The 16,881-nt window shown below is 39.1% G+C and overlaps 1 protein-coding gene across 4 annotated transcripts in view; it reads left to right on the top strand.

Moving 5' to 3' along the window:
* Positions 1 to 6,485: 6,485 nt before the first annotated feature.
* edar (ectodysplasin A receptor) overlaps positions 6,486 to 16,881 on the top strand; it is a 34,513-nt gene continuing 24,117 nt past the window's right edge. For all 4 annotated transcript variants that reach the window (XM_005723255.1, XM_005723254.1, XM_005723253.1 and 1 more), the window contains exon 1: positions 6,486 to 6,666. The gene's annotated coding sequence lies outside the window, so the exon portion shown is untranslated. The remainder of the gene's footprint in view (positions 6,667 to 16,881) is intronic.

The following is a 16,881-nucleotide window of genomic DNA, read 5'->3' as shown; positions in this document are numbered from 1 at the left end:
GGCTGGGGACATACAGAGCCTAGCTCATATGACAATGGGCAGCTAATTGCCTCATTATAAACTACTTGGTTAGCGCAATGAGAAGGTCCTGGGTTCAAATCCACCAGCCCCCCAGAGCCTTTCTTTGTGGACTTTGCATGTTCTTCTTATGCTTGTTTTCCGACTCTCCGTGTTAGCCTTGCAATACACTGGCGACCTGTCCAGGGTATACCCTGCCTTTCGCCCTATGATAGCTGGGATAGGCTGCAGCCAACTGGATAAGCAAGTGAAAAATGAATGGTATCAATAGATGGTTATAATGCAAAACCTCATTATCATTAGTTTCATTGCAAATTGTAAAAGGGAATGTCACTGAATAATTCCAGGATTCTATTTACAGATAACATTTTTGACAGCGCTACATTAGAAACATGGTAAGATGATTACAATGCCATTTCCTATGAAATGACATGACCTTTATTTAAAGATACAGGGAAAGAAATCTGTAACATTTCCACTGACCTATTCCTGGCATATGCTATATAATGAGCACAAAATAGACAAAGGACAAGGAAATGTGTGTATGTATGTGTGCGTGTGTGTTGGGGGGGGTCCATGTATTACTCATTAGCCAAATCACATTACAAATCTACATCATGTAAGCTAAATCAGTACACTGGCTTTAGTTTAAAGTTATGTTTAAGTTAAGTTTGGCTAGTATTGTTAATGTCACCAAGACAAATCCACAGCAAATTTCTGTACAAGTCAATGAAACTCTCTGCGAAGTGACGATAACATGACCATGTGCTCTGTTTCTCAGCCATAGTCTTTCTCAGCTCGTCCACCTGTTCAGACTTGCTCTGCTCTCACATTCAGGAGAGGCAGGGAGTGATTAAGACCACTGTGTGTGTCTGTGCTCATTTGTGTGTTTGCGAGTGTCTATGTCTGTGTGACTAAAGTGACGCCTTCCTGGTTGCAGGGTGAACCCACTCTTTACCACCCACGATGAAAAGAAGAGGGTGTACAGCTTAGGGATACAATAAGAAATAAGGAGTGTATGTGTGTGTGTGTGTGTGTGTGTGTGTGAGTGTGTCTGTTTGTGACACAGTATTGCAGATTTTTTGTTCGTTTTTATGACAGTATCGGGCTGTTAAAATACACTTACGCATTCTGTACAAAGTTTTAAACACTGAAGAAGATTTCAGAGCAGAGAAGCACAGTTAAAATAATGTAATGAAGCATACTGATTTAAAAAAGCACTCTTACTGGAGTCCATGTGTTTGGTAATGAATGGTGTAGAGCTAAACAGATAAAAACTGCACAGCACAGTAAAGGCTATATTAAAGGAGCTGGAAAAGAAGCTTCTACAGCTAACTAGAAAAAGACTGAAATCAAGGGCTTGTTTTTTATGCCAGTAATGGGGTTATTTAAAAAAATTCTCTGTGACACAGAGCTCCACTTGCCATTTATCTACAGAGGCCTCCCATTTCCTAAGGTGTATTTGTATGTCTATAGCCACGGAGCAATCCAATGCAACTCAGCTGCTAAAACACATGTATGTTGTTGTTATCAAGCCCTGATTCTCAATACCTCACTAGTGCAGCAGCCCACGAGTGCTGGCAGTGAACCAAAATTCATCCTGTCTCCCTCCCCTCTCGTTATCATACTCACTCCTGTCTTATGCCCAGTGTCTTTCATCTGCTTAATACAATTCTTCACAGCCAATGATTCAGAATTAGAGGGGAACTACCGAGAGAAGTGAACATAAATGATTATTGGATGAAAATCCCCTCAATCCATTTAAGCAGGATCGTCAGGGCTCCCTGTAGGATGCACTGCTGTCAATAATAGACAAAAGCTGGATGCTGTTTAACCAGCACACGTGTCAATTAAGAATGATAACTAGCTTTCTGCTAATATAAGGGGCTAGTCAATTCTCAGAGAAATTACAGAGTCTAACAATGTTGCAAAGCATGAACACACATGCACTCCACGTGCTTCTCTGCTGCAGTGCACATGCTGTTGTTTTGCATGTTAATGCTCTCTATTAGATACTGTAATGATGAGCTAAAAGATTATGCAAAAAAAGTGTTATTTTCATGTAATCAGTTAGTACAATAGTGCATTGCATGTAAGGTAAATTATATGTACATTTGTGTTGGGTTTATTTGAATTTTCTTTACATTTCCCAAGGAATGAGCGTCTGAAATGGCAGATTGCTCAGTGCTTTGCAAAATAAGTTACAGTCAGCCTTGTGAGTGATTTCTTCGTGTATTTTGTGCTCTGTATTCAATTTTACTGCATAGTGCGCTGCAATGTTTCACTTTATTCTTAAAATAAATAAATAACTTATTGTTTTTATTACTGCAGTGTAGTTATTTTGCAATTGGATATTGTCCTCTGGGAAATTCTTGCCGTGATGAGCCATGAAAATAAACCTGATTTGTGCTGACCTCACTTCAGCTTCATTTATATTCACATTCCTCCTGCTGCTTTTCTTACAGCTGTTTACTTCTGCACAAATCTAGTTCACCAAAGTTTCACAGAATCCTATGTTATCTTCATCTTTATCAGTTCTAATTTCATCGGACTAAACTGAAGGAAGATTAAATCTTGTTTGCTTTAGGTATAAAAATATAATAAACATTTACTGTGCGTATATGTGTGGACGCGTGTGAGTGTATATGTGTAAATGGGTGGATCTTTACCATGAACCTATACCATACACCTCTCTCTCAGCCGCCAATGACTTTCCTTCATGCAAAAGTAGGTTAGCTGACACGACAGTTACCATGGCAACCGGCTCTTGCTTCCTCACTGAAGAGTGGTGCGTGTGTGTGTTCTCACTGAAAGACTTCCAGGGGTAATGGCAAGGTCATAGAGTCTGTTGTAGGCAATTTCAGTAGTACAGCGTGCGCATTCCACACCTTTTTTAATGTGTAACAAAAAGAACAATGCTCAAGAAGTGTTGTCTACCTGCGATGTGACACATACAAAGTTATTTTTTTTATTTTCTGTGGACTCTGACTACTCATAATAATATTGAAACATGATTCCATTTACACAGTAACCCTGAGATCAAGTGGAAAGCCTGTATAATTTGTGGTTGTGGTTATTAATATGAATCAGAAGAGATCAGTGGTTGCATTTTTATTCTGTCTTTTAAATATTGCACTCATCTATGGATTTTTTTAAAATATTGTTTCGCTTTTTGGACATTTAAGCCTTATAAAAGGGATGAGAAGTGTGTTTTGGTGGTAAACTGAAGTCATCCTAATTCAATATACCAAACAAATTAGGCCTCCGCTAACTTCTGTCTTCTCAGAGCTACAGTGCTTTGATTGGAGCTTAGCTGGGTTATAAACAGGGTAGGCATTCTGTGACAGATGCTGTGCTCTTGTGATTCTTTGAAACTGAGATGTCCTACATCAATGCATTTTAAGACTTTGTAGAGCCTAAATATATTCTGCCAATGATTAGATTTGTTCATCAAGTAGTGGTAGCTGTAAACCTAATTTGTTTAGCATATTTTATAAAGACAGACCCCAAAAAATAAATGAGAAAAAAAAGATGAAGTGAATAAATAACAATCACATATCATTCATGCCATGTATTATTAAAAGGAGAAAAAATTATCAGAGCTGTCTATTTTTATTTTTTTTTTGCATCTTTGTCACATGCTTCAAACGATCAAACACATTTTAATATTAGACAAAGATAAACGGATTAAATACAAAATGCAGTTTTTCAATGATGATTTCATTTATTAAGGGGAAAAGGTTATCCAAACCTACCTGGCCCTGTGTGAAAATGTATTTGCCTGCTAAAACATAACCGGTTGTGCCAGCAAGAAGTGCACTCAAGCATTTGCGAAAACTGACAATGAGTCTTTCACATCACTGTGGAGGAATTTTGGCTCACTCTTCTTTTCAGAATTGTTTTAATTCAGCCACATTGGAGGGTTTTCAAGCATGAATGGCCTGTTTAAGGACACGCCAAAGCAACACAATTGGATCTTAGTCTGGACTTTGACTAGGCCGATCCAAAACTCATTCAAAAGATTTGTTTTTTGAGTGGACTTGTTGGAGTGTTTTGTACTATTGTTCTGCTGAATAACTTGAGCTTCAGGGCATTAACTGTTTTGGTAGAGAGCATGTTCTTCTTATGCTTTGCTGCTTCAGGTCCTTTTTAGTCAGCACTAGTTTTCACCTCAGGACGCTCCCATGAATGACCCAGTCTCTTTGCTATTGGTGAATCATTAACACTGACCTTAACTGAAACAAGTGAGGCCTGAGGTACTTTAGATCTTGTTATTGAATTTGTTGTGATCTGGATGAGTCATCAGTGCACCACTCTTGGAGTAATTTGGGCAGACCGGCCACTACTGGAAAGATTCACCATTTGTGGATAATGGTTTTTACTGTTGTTTACTAGAGAACCAAAACCTTAGAAATGGCTTTGCAACCCTGGATTGAAAGATCTAAATGACTTTCTTCTTCATCTGTTCTTGAGTTTCTTTAGATCATGTCATGATGTGTTGCTTTCTGAGATCTTTTTTAAATACTTTTTCACATAATGTCAGGAAGATTTGTGTTTTTCAAATGCATCCTGTTGAACTACATAGTTCACATTTAGCAGGCGGAAATAAGGATATTGTCTTGATTCGAATGCAGACCAGAGGAGCCATTAGAGCATGATAACTAAGGCTTCATTCATTTGAAACCTTGCTTTTCATTATAAGATGCACTACATTTTCCACATATAAGACGTATTAGATAAATTGCATGGTCTATTTAGAAAATTGCATAACAAAAAAAAAAATCCTTTATCTCATGACATCTGCTTCTGTTTCTTTTCATTGCATTATGGTTCATCTGTCCCAGCTTGTCTCATTAAAGCATCTCTTTCATCATCTATGTCATATTATCTAAACTAAAGTGTGCTCCACCATCTACTGCAGTAAATACAGGTTTTGCTTAATATGTGTTTTTGTCCGGTGTGTGACAGAGCAGCCATCGTTCTCTCAGCAGAATTCATCACTTTTCTTGTTATCCCCTCCTCATCCTCTCTTTATCCCCTCCTCTCATCTAATCTCTTCTCCTCTCATCCTCCGTTTCAGTCAGGAAGCCCTGGACAGACATCAATGAGGCTCCAAAAGAGGAGCGAGGATGACAGAAAAAGAGAGAGAAAGAGAGAAGAGGATGGAGAAGGAAGAAGACGATGAAAAGAGGGCAAAGAAAGTGGGGGGGAAAACAGAAAGTGACCAAATAAAAGAAAAACAAAAAAGACATGAAAGACGAAGGCAGAGACAGATAGACGGACACCGAGATGAAGAGTAAGTAATTACAGGCCTCCCAGTGTTTTCAAAGCCCCTCTTTTATCTCATTCTTCCTGTGGCTGAGAAAAGGAGAAGGAGCGGAAAGGAAGAGGAGGAGGAGGAGAAGAAGACTAAAGTCGAAGCTTTATTCCAACTCAGACATCAGGCACCAGTTAGCTACATCACAGACACACTCAACCTATGTCTTGTGTGTGTGTGTGTTTGTGGCGGTGGGGTATTTGCAGGGTGTTTATATGAAGAAGTTTAATTGTATATTTTCAGTCTTAATGTGCAACTTTTGTTTATCCATCTACAGTAGCAATACTGTGGTTATCATTTATTGTTTAATGTGTCGTTTGATGTTCTGTTGTTATTCCTTCACTGTTTAGCCTTCTTGTTTCAGCTGCTCTCTTTAGGGTTCACCACAGCGGATCATCTACCTCCATCTCACCCTATCCTGAGCATCCTCTTCTGTCACACCAATCCCCTCCGTGTCCTCCATTACTACATCCATGAACCTTCTCTGAGGCCTTCCTCTTTTTCTTCTGCCTCGGCAGCTCCATCTTCTACGTCTTTCAACGTCCAGTCTATCCACGCTCCTTCCTCAGCACATTTTCAAACCATCTCAGCCTTCCCTCTTTGTCTCCAAATCTGAACTCTCGCTCAGACGTACTCATTTCTAATTGTGTCCATCTTGGTGACTTTGAATGAAAATATTAGCATGTTCAACTTTGCCACTTCAAAATAAAAACAAAAATAAACAACTTGCATCATCTCACACCATGCCAAGTGAAGTGAAATGAAGTAGCTGAGGTCACAGAGGTGGATGTGGTAGTTGTGGTGACATTTTTATGAATTATTAAATGTACACAAAGTGACCTTTAGTGACCTTATTCTGTTACTAATTAGACTTTCAGTACTTTCGTGTAAGTGCAAACTATAACTGAGCTTCTTGTTACCCTCATGACGACCATAGACTTGTTTAAGACTATAGTCATGCCACTGTGGTCTTATGAACGCTAGATGGCAGAGTCGAGTTGTAGCCTGTAGCACATTAATTGCCCCGACTGAAAAACATAGTCTACCTGGGCCACGTTAATCCGTTTCTTATCCAGGGCGGGGAGAAAACTTCTCACTTTTTTCTTATCAAGGAGGAGCTTGGAGACGCACCGACAAGCAGCGGCGCAGAGGCTGGGGCACAATTTGACTTTGCGGAGTAAAAACTCTTAGACAGCGAGTCAGTCCCTCGGCGATGCTCACCCGGCTCCACGCTCGAGATTGATCACCAATTACCGGGACTGATCATCGGGCAGCTTAGGCGGTAGCGCAGGGGAGAAACCAAACCAGTGCGCCCCGCTCCTGAGCTCCAGGTAAGAAGAGTGATCAGCTCCGCTCTCAGGAATGCAAGGACGGATTGCTGCAACACTCGGGGAAATTCCTGAGCAGCACTTTTTTTTATGCCAAGGAGACATGTGCTTCACTGTAATTTTCACTCAAAGGGGAAATGCACGAATTGTTGCTTTTATTTTGTTTTACGGGAAATGATAAAGAATCAGTGGACCATGGCATATTATCACACTGGCAATTCCTTTTCAGAAGTGACTTAAAACAACAGCGCACAAAGAAATCTTTCTGCTTTCATATAAACACTTGACAGGATGATTTTTTGGCGCAAGGCATAATTATCTAGTAATAAATAGTTTTGTTTATAGTGAACACGGCTGAATGAAAACATTTTCAATGTTATGATTTGCAGGAATGACAGCTTCAAGAAATACATTTTCTAACAGTGAGTGTGTGACAAGCATATAGCTAGATGATTGTGGAGCATGTTAGAGGTAGCTCACTGTACGTGTTGATGCAAAGGTTTTAGCCTAAGGTGGTAGAAAAATTTGATTGTTTTTCCATTTCTCACATTTTTCACATTTCCGACCTCAGTTGGTTCGTGATGAATGGTTGATAATGAATTGGATTAAGCACTGTGCTGATTACTTTGATTTGAAAAACGGATAGCGATTTCTATTATTAATTTCGTCTCAGTCAATCATTTTAGAGCTTCTATGAATAACAAGCCACGTCATACTTACAGTGCACGGCGTTATTTTTCCTGTGACACTTGAGGTAGTGCGCGTTTGTGACCTCGCACAACTTTCTCGTCTGTCTGCGTAATTGTTTTTCTGGTGCCGCCTGACTGTCCCGGGCCCCGGGCCCCCCAGGGGAAGTCCTGCCCGCAGACAGGCAGCTCGGCCCGGCTGGGGACATGCCGGGTCCTGCCGAGCCTCTGAAGTCTGCTGGCTGGCTTTGAACTGAAGCTGCTGGAGGTGGAAATCAATCCGTCTCGATCCCCCCTCTCTCTCTGTCTCTGTGTCTCTTGCCCTGACTCTCTCTTCCCCTCACTCTCACTCTCTCTCTCCCCTGCAGCCCCTGGTGCAGACATCTCTTCTGCCACTGAATCTTTCATGTAGAAAGGCAAAGGATACACAGAGAAGAAACAGGAGGAATTGTAACTCATCTTCAAAAGAAGTTAATATGGTTTCTGAGGATTAAAGGGATGAAGGTAGAAAAACTAACAAAGCCAGCGCCTGTAGTCATGATCATCCTATACTAGGCTGAAGTGAATGGGAAATTTGTTTACTTACTCACTTTTTTGGCGTGTTATCATTGCAAGTGTTTTTCTTGTGAAAGTTTAATGTTTAAATTTATGCTAGATGTCACAGCTGATTCCAATAGAGGAAGCATAACCATTTCCCCCCATGGAGAAATTTATAGAGCTCAGGAGGCCTTCTGGGGTTGAATGTTTCGTAAATTCTTCACACATCTAAGAGGAAACTCAACTAAAACACGTCATTTGGAGTTTACTTATGGTAGTGAAGTTATTTCAGCTCATTATTTTAGTTAGCGGGACAATTTATGATACAGCTGTTTGGTGGAGTCTTGTAGCCAAACTTACAGCACTGGGAACATGTGTAAGAGTTACAGTGACCCTGTGCATTTTGCATAATATGCAATATATTGCTTATAGCTTTATATGAAGAAAATAAAAATCTAGGTCCCATTTATCCACAAATTAATACTTCCATTTATTTAGGAGGCATTTATTGCTTTTAGAGCTGAAAAAGTAGGCTAGAAATTTTTTTTTGCTACTTTTCTGCATTCGTTTTGCATTAGTTGTAAAATCAATGTGTCAGTTCATCAGCTTTCAAACCTTTTAAAATATATTCTATTAGTAGATAAATAATTTGATTTTAAGCTTTAGCTTAGTTCTACCCTTGTATAATAAAAAGGTTAGCTCTGTGAATATGCACACACAAAAACGTTATAGCATCAAAGTAAATTTAAAGTACAAACAATGAAAATCCAAGTAAGATTTTTATTTTTAAAAGTACATTTAAGTCCGCAGAGATTCTTAAAAGCACATACACAAATAAATGATTGTGTATTGTGTGAAGAGATACATCAAATATTAAATGCCACCTAAATTAAATCATATGATCCTAAAATATGAGAATTATTTTGTAATTTTACAGACAAAATTATAAGATAAGTCCAATGGCATTTATGATACTTTTGTGATAAAGAGTGAAGTGAAAAACTGACCCTCCCAAACTCTTGGGGGGGGGGGGCATTAATTACTCATTATGGGTCAACAGCTTAAAACAGGGCAGTGATTCTTCTTTTCTGCGCTCCGTCATGGGTTTCCAGGAGGTCCCAAACAAAATGAGAAGTAGCAGCTCCACTTCATTGCATTTTATCTTTGCAATAATACTTTGTAATAATCCCAGCAAAGGAACATAAAAGCAAGAAAGCTTTTCTAATCATAGGTTTCATTCTCACCGCTATTATTTCCCCATGCACAGTGAAGACAGTTCAACAAACCAATACTAAATCCTCTCCGTGTAGACCCCAGAGAGGGAAGTTTTAATCAAATTGGGGTTTGTGGTCTAATTTGTGTCTACTTACAATTCCTCCCGTGTATGGGTAACCTACTACATCAATGTCCTTCATGTAGAGTCTGTGGAGAGAGCGATCTGGCACTTTATGTCTTACATTATGGAAAAATGCTGAGAGTGGTTTTAGAAATCAAAGTTCGGATAAACACATGCAAGAACGTTTGTGCCTTAAGATGAAGTTAAAATAGGTTGTCCTTTGCTGGTTGTCAATTAAAGGAATTCATGGGCATCGAGGATGCTTTCATCTCCAAATCTAGTCTTTCTCATTTGGTTGTTGAGACATTTTGCAGGTGGAGAGTCTGTGTGGGACCGTGTCATCAGTGCACTAAGTTGGGCACCTGTGCAGCTGAACATATGAGCTGTAAGATCTATGATAGCATGAGCCCTCCTTGGGCTGTTAGTGATGGCAGATGAAGGCATAAAGTGTGCTTTTGATGGTTTGCAAATACCTCTATGTAAATCTTTAAATTCCCAAATTTGGAGTCTTGGGTTGATTGACTAGGAATTTAGCTTTGAAGATTTCCCTTCTCTCACAACCACATCCATCATGACAAGCTTTGGCTCAAAAGACTTAAATTATCCCTCAATTTCAGCTGCTTGAAAAATCTGAAAGCTTTTAGAAGGCACAACTATATGGTTCCTTTTTTAAAATCGTAGAAGTAGCAATGAACAGTGCAGATTGATTCTACTTTGAGCCAGAGTTTTAAAAGGCACTCGCTCCTCGCTCTGTTGATTATGAGTGTGGCTAAATTCTTGCTAATCACATCAAATGAGTCATTGCTGTTACTGAAAAGCTTGTCCGCTGTTGATTTGAGCTTGATTTGATCATTAAACACTCTTTAACACTCTTTGTTACAGCACAGTGTCTTCTAGGAGCAAAAAGGCCAGTGAAACCTTTTTTAAGGGGCACAGCCCAAAAACATATTTATGCTAATTTTTGAAAGTTGTTTTTTTCTTTACTGTAGGTGTATTGAGAGAAGGAATAAGACATACAGAGGAATTTCAGGTAGAAGATTAAGCTTCCCACCTACAGTCAATGCAAAATAAACAGAGACAGACGTGGAGACAGGGAGAGAGATGTTATGCACCGGCAGAGCTAAAGAGAGAACAAGGGATCAAGGAGTGGAGACGATGAAAGACAGATCACCGGCAGGCAGAGAATCAAAGAGCACGGTGACTGACTTGAACTGTGATAGGTGTGTGCTGCATGTGTGTGTGTGTGTGTGTGTGTGTAGGCATTTGCGACTTCTTTTCATGTGCCCTAAGAGTTTGTTTTTCCTGCGCATTGAGTGGGAAGCTGACAGTAAGTCTGTAATTAAACCAATCAAAAGATGAAGAGACATGAAGAAACATCACACATGTATGCACACACACACACACACATGCATGCACATAAACATACATTTCGCTTTGTGCGTTCAAATTATTGAAAGTGTGTTTCTGTTGTGCTTAAAAAATATGGACATTATTCACCATCAAGGACTCAAGTCCGTCTTCGAGCTGGCTCTCGTCATCGCGTCTCTTAGCGGCACATGTTTACACGAATCACGGTTCTCTAGATGATATCTGAGTCACTGCACTTGCTGCGTGTCCATGTCACAGTAGAATTGCACTCTGATTTGTTGGTGGAAATTCAAGTTGCAGCAAAGCATGTTTTGACGCTCTTGTGAAAACGCAGCTCGAATTGATAAAAGCACGGATGATGCTGTTGGGTGGGATTGGAGTAAATGGATATTTAGTGAGGAGGCAAGAGCCAGCTGTTGTCTGAGGTTTGGGTATGTCTCCAGAGTTGGAAATCCCTTTAATCAGCGTTTATTTTCACATCAAACTTAAGACAGTAATCATGTTGCAAATCAGATGTATTTATTTCCGGCTCATTTAGTTCCCCAATAGTGAGTCTTGATGGCTATTTCATTCAGTGAGTTTGACTTTCTCAAAGACTTGTCAAGACTTTTAAACTTTAACTTTTTTTTTAAAGACTAGTACAAGAAGTCAGTGAGATCCATTAATAGAAGTTTTGATTGAGTTTTTGATGGCCTGACTCAGCTGAAGGTGAAAGCGGTTGGTCTAATTTGAGTGACAGGCCTGCTGCCACCACCCCTTTATTTACTTTCCAGCTGCCTGCAAATCATTCAAAGGAGACAAAATGCCAGCAGCACATTCCTTCTTCATAATTCACTGGAGAAAAGAAAGACAGTTGGTGAGTTTATGATTACTGAGGATACCTAAATATGAAATGACAGCAAAATGGCCTCATTTTTAAACACATAGTTGGATTAATTTTGAAAGCTGCACATTGTTTAGGAGTAAAGTGTGATTTTATGCTTTTCGAGCAGGTTGTTAAGTGCAGGTAGCTGATTATGGCCACTGTTCAGTTAATGACATGGTGTTACACTGAATAGAATAGTTTATTTCTTTTTTCCCCCTGATAATTATAGGCTCGTGCAGTATGGGTTTTATGCTTATAATCTCGTTTTAATCTCTTTATAATTTGAGGTTGCATTGTGAAATTTTACTTTATTCTACTGCGTTTCAGTGATTTATCCTCTTGAGTGTAAAACCTGTCACAAAACATAACAACGTATGTATAAAAAGACGTACAGTCGTCCAGTTTCGGTGAAAATAAAAATCTGTGCTATGTAAGTCTTGTTAAAGTAGGTTGTTTATCGGAGATGGTGGAGGTTTAAATGACAGACTACAGAAACTTGATAGTGGGGAAATCCACAAAATGTGTGGTTTTCTGCTTTCTGTTTTATCTAGAAACCCACGCCACTGAAGTTTTACTACCTATAAGAAAACCGATAATTGACTTGCATAATATCCCAACACTATAGTTTAAATTTTAACTGATCACAACTAATTGTCGGTTGGTAATTGGTATAAAGTTGTATACAGTCTGTTGTGATTCAGGGCTAATGTAGTGAGAATGTATTAAAACTATAAACTTTCTTAACATGTTAAAAAATGCACTAGAAATCTGATGTTGTAATAGGTGGAATCTTCTATAGAAAGACATCAAGTGAAGACATCTTGTGTTCTGACAGAGGCTTAAAGATGGTGATGCTGAAATACAGCTGTTGTTAGGTTTGCAAGAAAACAGATGGGTTTGAGGTGTTGTGCTTCTTGGATGCACATGCAGACAAACAAGATAGTTTAAGGCAATCAGACTGTGTTACATGTGTTTGAAATTGTGCCTGGATTTGGCAGGTTGAGCCCTACTCTGTTAAGGGATCAAATCATTTGCCTGTTTAGGGATAGAGCTCCTCCAGAGAACGCTGATTAACTTTGGAACTTTGTTTATGACCTGGTTGGATTGTGTAGGAATGTGTTTATGGCAGCATTTGGCAGGTTTATTGGTTAAAAAGACCAACATTGCTTTTTTTTTATAGATGTTCAAATTGAAGTATAATTCTCCTCAGGTATACTGGATATGCTATATTAGATAGTTTGATTTCTTTTTTAATATGAGGAATGCATTAGTACTAATTGTGGTTTTCTTGCAAAACTTTAATTGTTTCTAAATTTGCATTTTTATGACACTAAGAATTAATTTTGGCATCACTTAAACATTATATAAAGTATATGACTATTAGGTATTTAGTTTTAACATGTACTTTCATCTGTATAACAAGAAGTTACATCGTGTTTAAGGATCATTAAAAATGTCATTAAGACAGGAAAAGGGGTCGGTTAGATGAAAAAGTGGGAGGAAGAGTGAAGGAACGATCTAAATGGGAAACAGATTTTTCCTTTTAGAAAAACCAAGAAATCCCAAGATGAAAAAAGGCTGGACCCTGCTGCTGATTTGATTGTCATCAGAAATTAAGTGCTTTTCAAGAGACCACAAACCATCCTCTTACCAAATTCTTCATTTTCTACATTGACTAGCTTGTTGGCTTTGTTCCCTGGCCACTGATTGGCCTAATACTTCACGGGGCAGGAAGTCAGGGTAATAAATATCCTTTACAGGGTTAAACACTGTTGCTGAAAAGCCATTTTCCACACAATCCATCTGTAACATTGCTTAATGATACAGACGTAGGAGAGCACAGAAGGAAGGAGTGAAATAGACATGGCGTATTTCCCAGAAAAAGCTTAATGAAAGGAATTAAATCAGTGACACAGAGGAGAAAGAGGCAGGCATCAGGAAAGAGCAATGTTTAAGATGATTACCATCATCACTGGGTTCACTAAAGATCGTATTAAAACACTGGTTGACCACTGGTGAGAACAAATTACATATAGAGTGACAATCAGACAATCTTTATGGCCTATAACAGATCTAAAAACAGGTGTACAAATGGTGGACTACCTACATGCTAACTAGCCATCAGCCTCTTTTACTTTGAAACTCAGTGGTCTGTTTCGCGTCTGGGTTGCAATCTTGAAAGTTAAACCACTTAGTGAGCTGTATTTGCAGACAAGTTGGCATCTTCCAAGCAAAATACAGGGGACTCTGGCAGTCTGCGAACAAATAAAGCAATCACAATGAGGTCTTAAGTGCAGCACCAAATACCTCTTGGTGACCGGTTTCACCAAGCAACCTCCAGCTACCACTTGGGAAATGCTGATTTTTTACAAACAACCAGTGGTTGCCAGGTGGTCACCGGCAGGCCTCTTAGCCTGGGTGATTGGGACTCAAGATGCTTGAAACATCAGTTTTCCAAGGACCCTTATGAAGTTAGCCACAGTCTTTCATCTTACTTTCTACTTTCTCCTTACTTAATCTCAGGCTTACTCCATAATGCTAACATTGACTCTCTTTGGGGCTTTGCTGTAGGACTCTTCTAGTTTTTGCTGATGCTAAAGAGTGAATTTAGGACCGGTCAGACAATCCCCTCATTCTACTACATAATGAAAAACTTTAGCACTATGTTTCAGATGTAGCATTTTTATATACTAATATAATAATCCCCTGACTAAATGATCTCATTGGAATTAACATCTAAAGAACTAGAAAGCTACATTGACAGGTAAAGTTGGATTGAAATTACATATATGAGAATTTGCACTTTTAAGAAAGTCTGTATAAGCAGACAAGATGGGTTGAAGAGCACAAATACACCTGACATCATTTTCAAGTTTTCTTTACATTCCGTTTAGTTTATTTTGACAAAACCTGATCACAAAAACAACTTATTAGAAAATTGTCTTGGTTCAAGTTAAAATACGTCTTTTTACAATTTCACACACATGCTACAGGACTCGATTTAAGATAAGATAAGATAAGTTAATAAATTAACAGCTTGCACACACAGCCTGTCTGCTCACGTTCTCAGGGTGGACATCCTCACGCAAACACTGGACAAAGTACTCTGAACCACATTTGTGGTCATTTCTGCTCCAGTAAGTGTAGCATGACCTCACACAAAAACACACAGAATCACTTGCATAGCTTCCAACAGCTATGGTATCACGACTTGTAATTAGTCCACTATACAACTCATACGAATTTCAGTCCTCAGACTGAACAGACTGCGACTGCCTGTTCCGTCCAAATAGTGATTGTTGACACGATAGATAGAATTAGTCCATTTCCCATAAAAAAGTAGATCGCATAAACTAATCATTGGACTTACACACACTTACACACTTGACAGCCTTTAGTGTTTTCTTTGAACATATATAATTTACTTATGCATTAAAATCTAAAGCATTACTGCAAAAATTCAAGCACATTGAGCACATTAAGCCACGTCTATGAGTGGTACATTGCTTCACTTGCACAAAAAAGAGGACAAGTGGAATTAGCAAGAAAGACGTGGAGCCTGTCTACTTAGTCCTTGTATGATGTAATCTATGGGAATTTCCAAAGACCAACATCTCCTTTCACCTGCAGGATGTAAACATCACCATAATGACTTTAAGTAAGTCTATCACATTTAGCTGACACATTTTGTTGCAGTCCATATCAATACAGACTTTAACCTGCTTTGAAGTTCTGCTCTGGATCTTTAGCAACATTACAGCATTATACTTGTCACTGTAGGCCAAACAGCTTTGGCAAAAGATGCCTTCTTTAGGTCTTGCTGATTAGTGTTACATGCGTTTAAGGTTAATGCGTTTGAAATTGTGCATTTTTGAAATGAAGCGAGATAAATTGCCGCCCCCTCGCTTTGTGGTATTGCACATTTAATTTCTTCCGCTAACAAAAACAGCAATCAGATGCAACCAAATGAAAAGCAGACATGAAGACAGAGCTAATGAAGCCAGCGAGGCACCAAAAGGCTTCTCGAAAATGTTTACTACTGTAAAAATGTACTACAGATGAACAATGCTGGACTGTGATTCATACACAGTACATTTGCTGTGTAACTAAGAGCAGCTTACACTCTTACTTAGTAATGACACAGCTAAAGACACAAGGGTTATTTATCGGTGATTTTAGGATCGTTAGAAGATTAATACCCTTGGGGGGGTTAAAGGCTTACTTTCATCTTAGACCTGCCCCGACAGAGAAAGCTGAGGTTAGAGAGACAGCGTGCGGGTTGAAAGAGGTAAAGCAGACTGTCAGAAGACACCAAGAGTCTTCAAACGCTGCCATGTTGGAGTTATGTGTGTGTGTTGTGCTTGGGTTTATGTGTGTATCACTTTAACCCCATAATGAGAAGCCTTGAGGGGGTCCATAGCCATTTGGCAGATCTTAATTTCCTGATTTAAAAAAAAAAAAAAAACTCTCTCCCCTTTTATCTCCTTTTCAGCAGACACACACACACACACACACACACACACACGCACACACACACACACACACACACACACACACACACCGGTTGTGGTCTTACCACAAGTACTTGCGCAATTAAGCCTGTTCTGCCCTTAAAAGCGAATTGTGCGCATTTATAGCCCCCGTATATGTGTGTGCATGTGCGGTGCGTGTATGTGGATGCTGTAATTAAGCAAGATCAAACCTCTGGGTTTGTAGAATTAGCCATCGTTGAAGATCAGAAGGTTTTTAGTCAAGTGTGAGACAGGGAAGAATGAATTTAGAGGTTTGGAGCCAGGCAGCAGACAGATTGTGACCTCAGATAATTGTGGTCTCTTCCTTTTTTTGTCTCTCAGACACACTGACACATACACAAAAATACTTTGATACTCTCGACAAGTTCAGATGGATTTAAAGTTCAGCTGTCAGTGTGCGAAACTGATCTGATCTGACCTGGGGCCACACCGGTTAAAACGGTAAAACACGTTTTTATCAAAGTGTCAGTGCATGTGTTTGCTGGTTTTCTGATTTAGGCAGCTAAAACTACTGGTACATGTCGGGGAGTCATTGCCTTGATGGATGATGAAAGCCAGTCCTGCTACAAGACAGCGCTGTTGTTAATTTCCATGAATGCATCTTGATGACTGTTAAACTGATCCATACTTAAAAAGATATCATAGAACAATATGAAATTGATTTTAATGACCGATTTTAATGAGGTCACGTACTTTTTTTGTATAATGTTCTTTTGATAGCTGATGACCATATAATCAGGATTCAAACATGTTGGGATTTTTGTGGATTCTTCAAACAAAAATGTTATTTCATTTTATATTGCAGGAAGAAAAAAAAAAGTTAACTGTACTGAGCCACAGATACACCGGAAATTGTGACTTGAAAGTACAAAAAAAAAATCTGTTCGTTTGCAT

Source organism: Pundamilia nyererei, unplaced genomic scaffold (genome assembly GCF_000239375.1).
Source record: "Pundamilia nyererei isolate P.nyererei 1_Seehausen unplaced genomic scaffold, PunNye1.0 scaffold00009, whole genome shotgun sequence".
NCBI classification, from domain to species: Eukaryota; Metazoa; Chordata; class Actinopteri; order Cichliformes; family Cichlidae; genus Pundamilia; species Pundamilia nyererei.
This window is presented reverse-complemented; position numbering and strand designations above follow the sequence as displayed.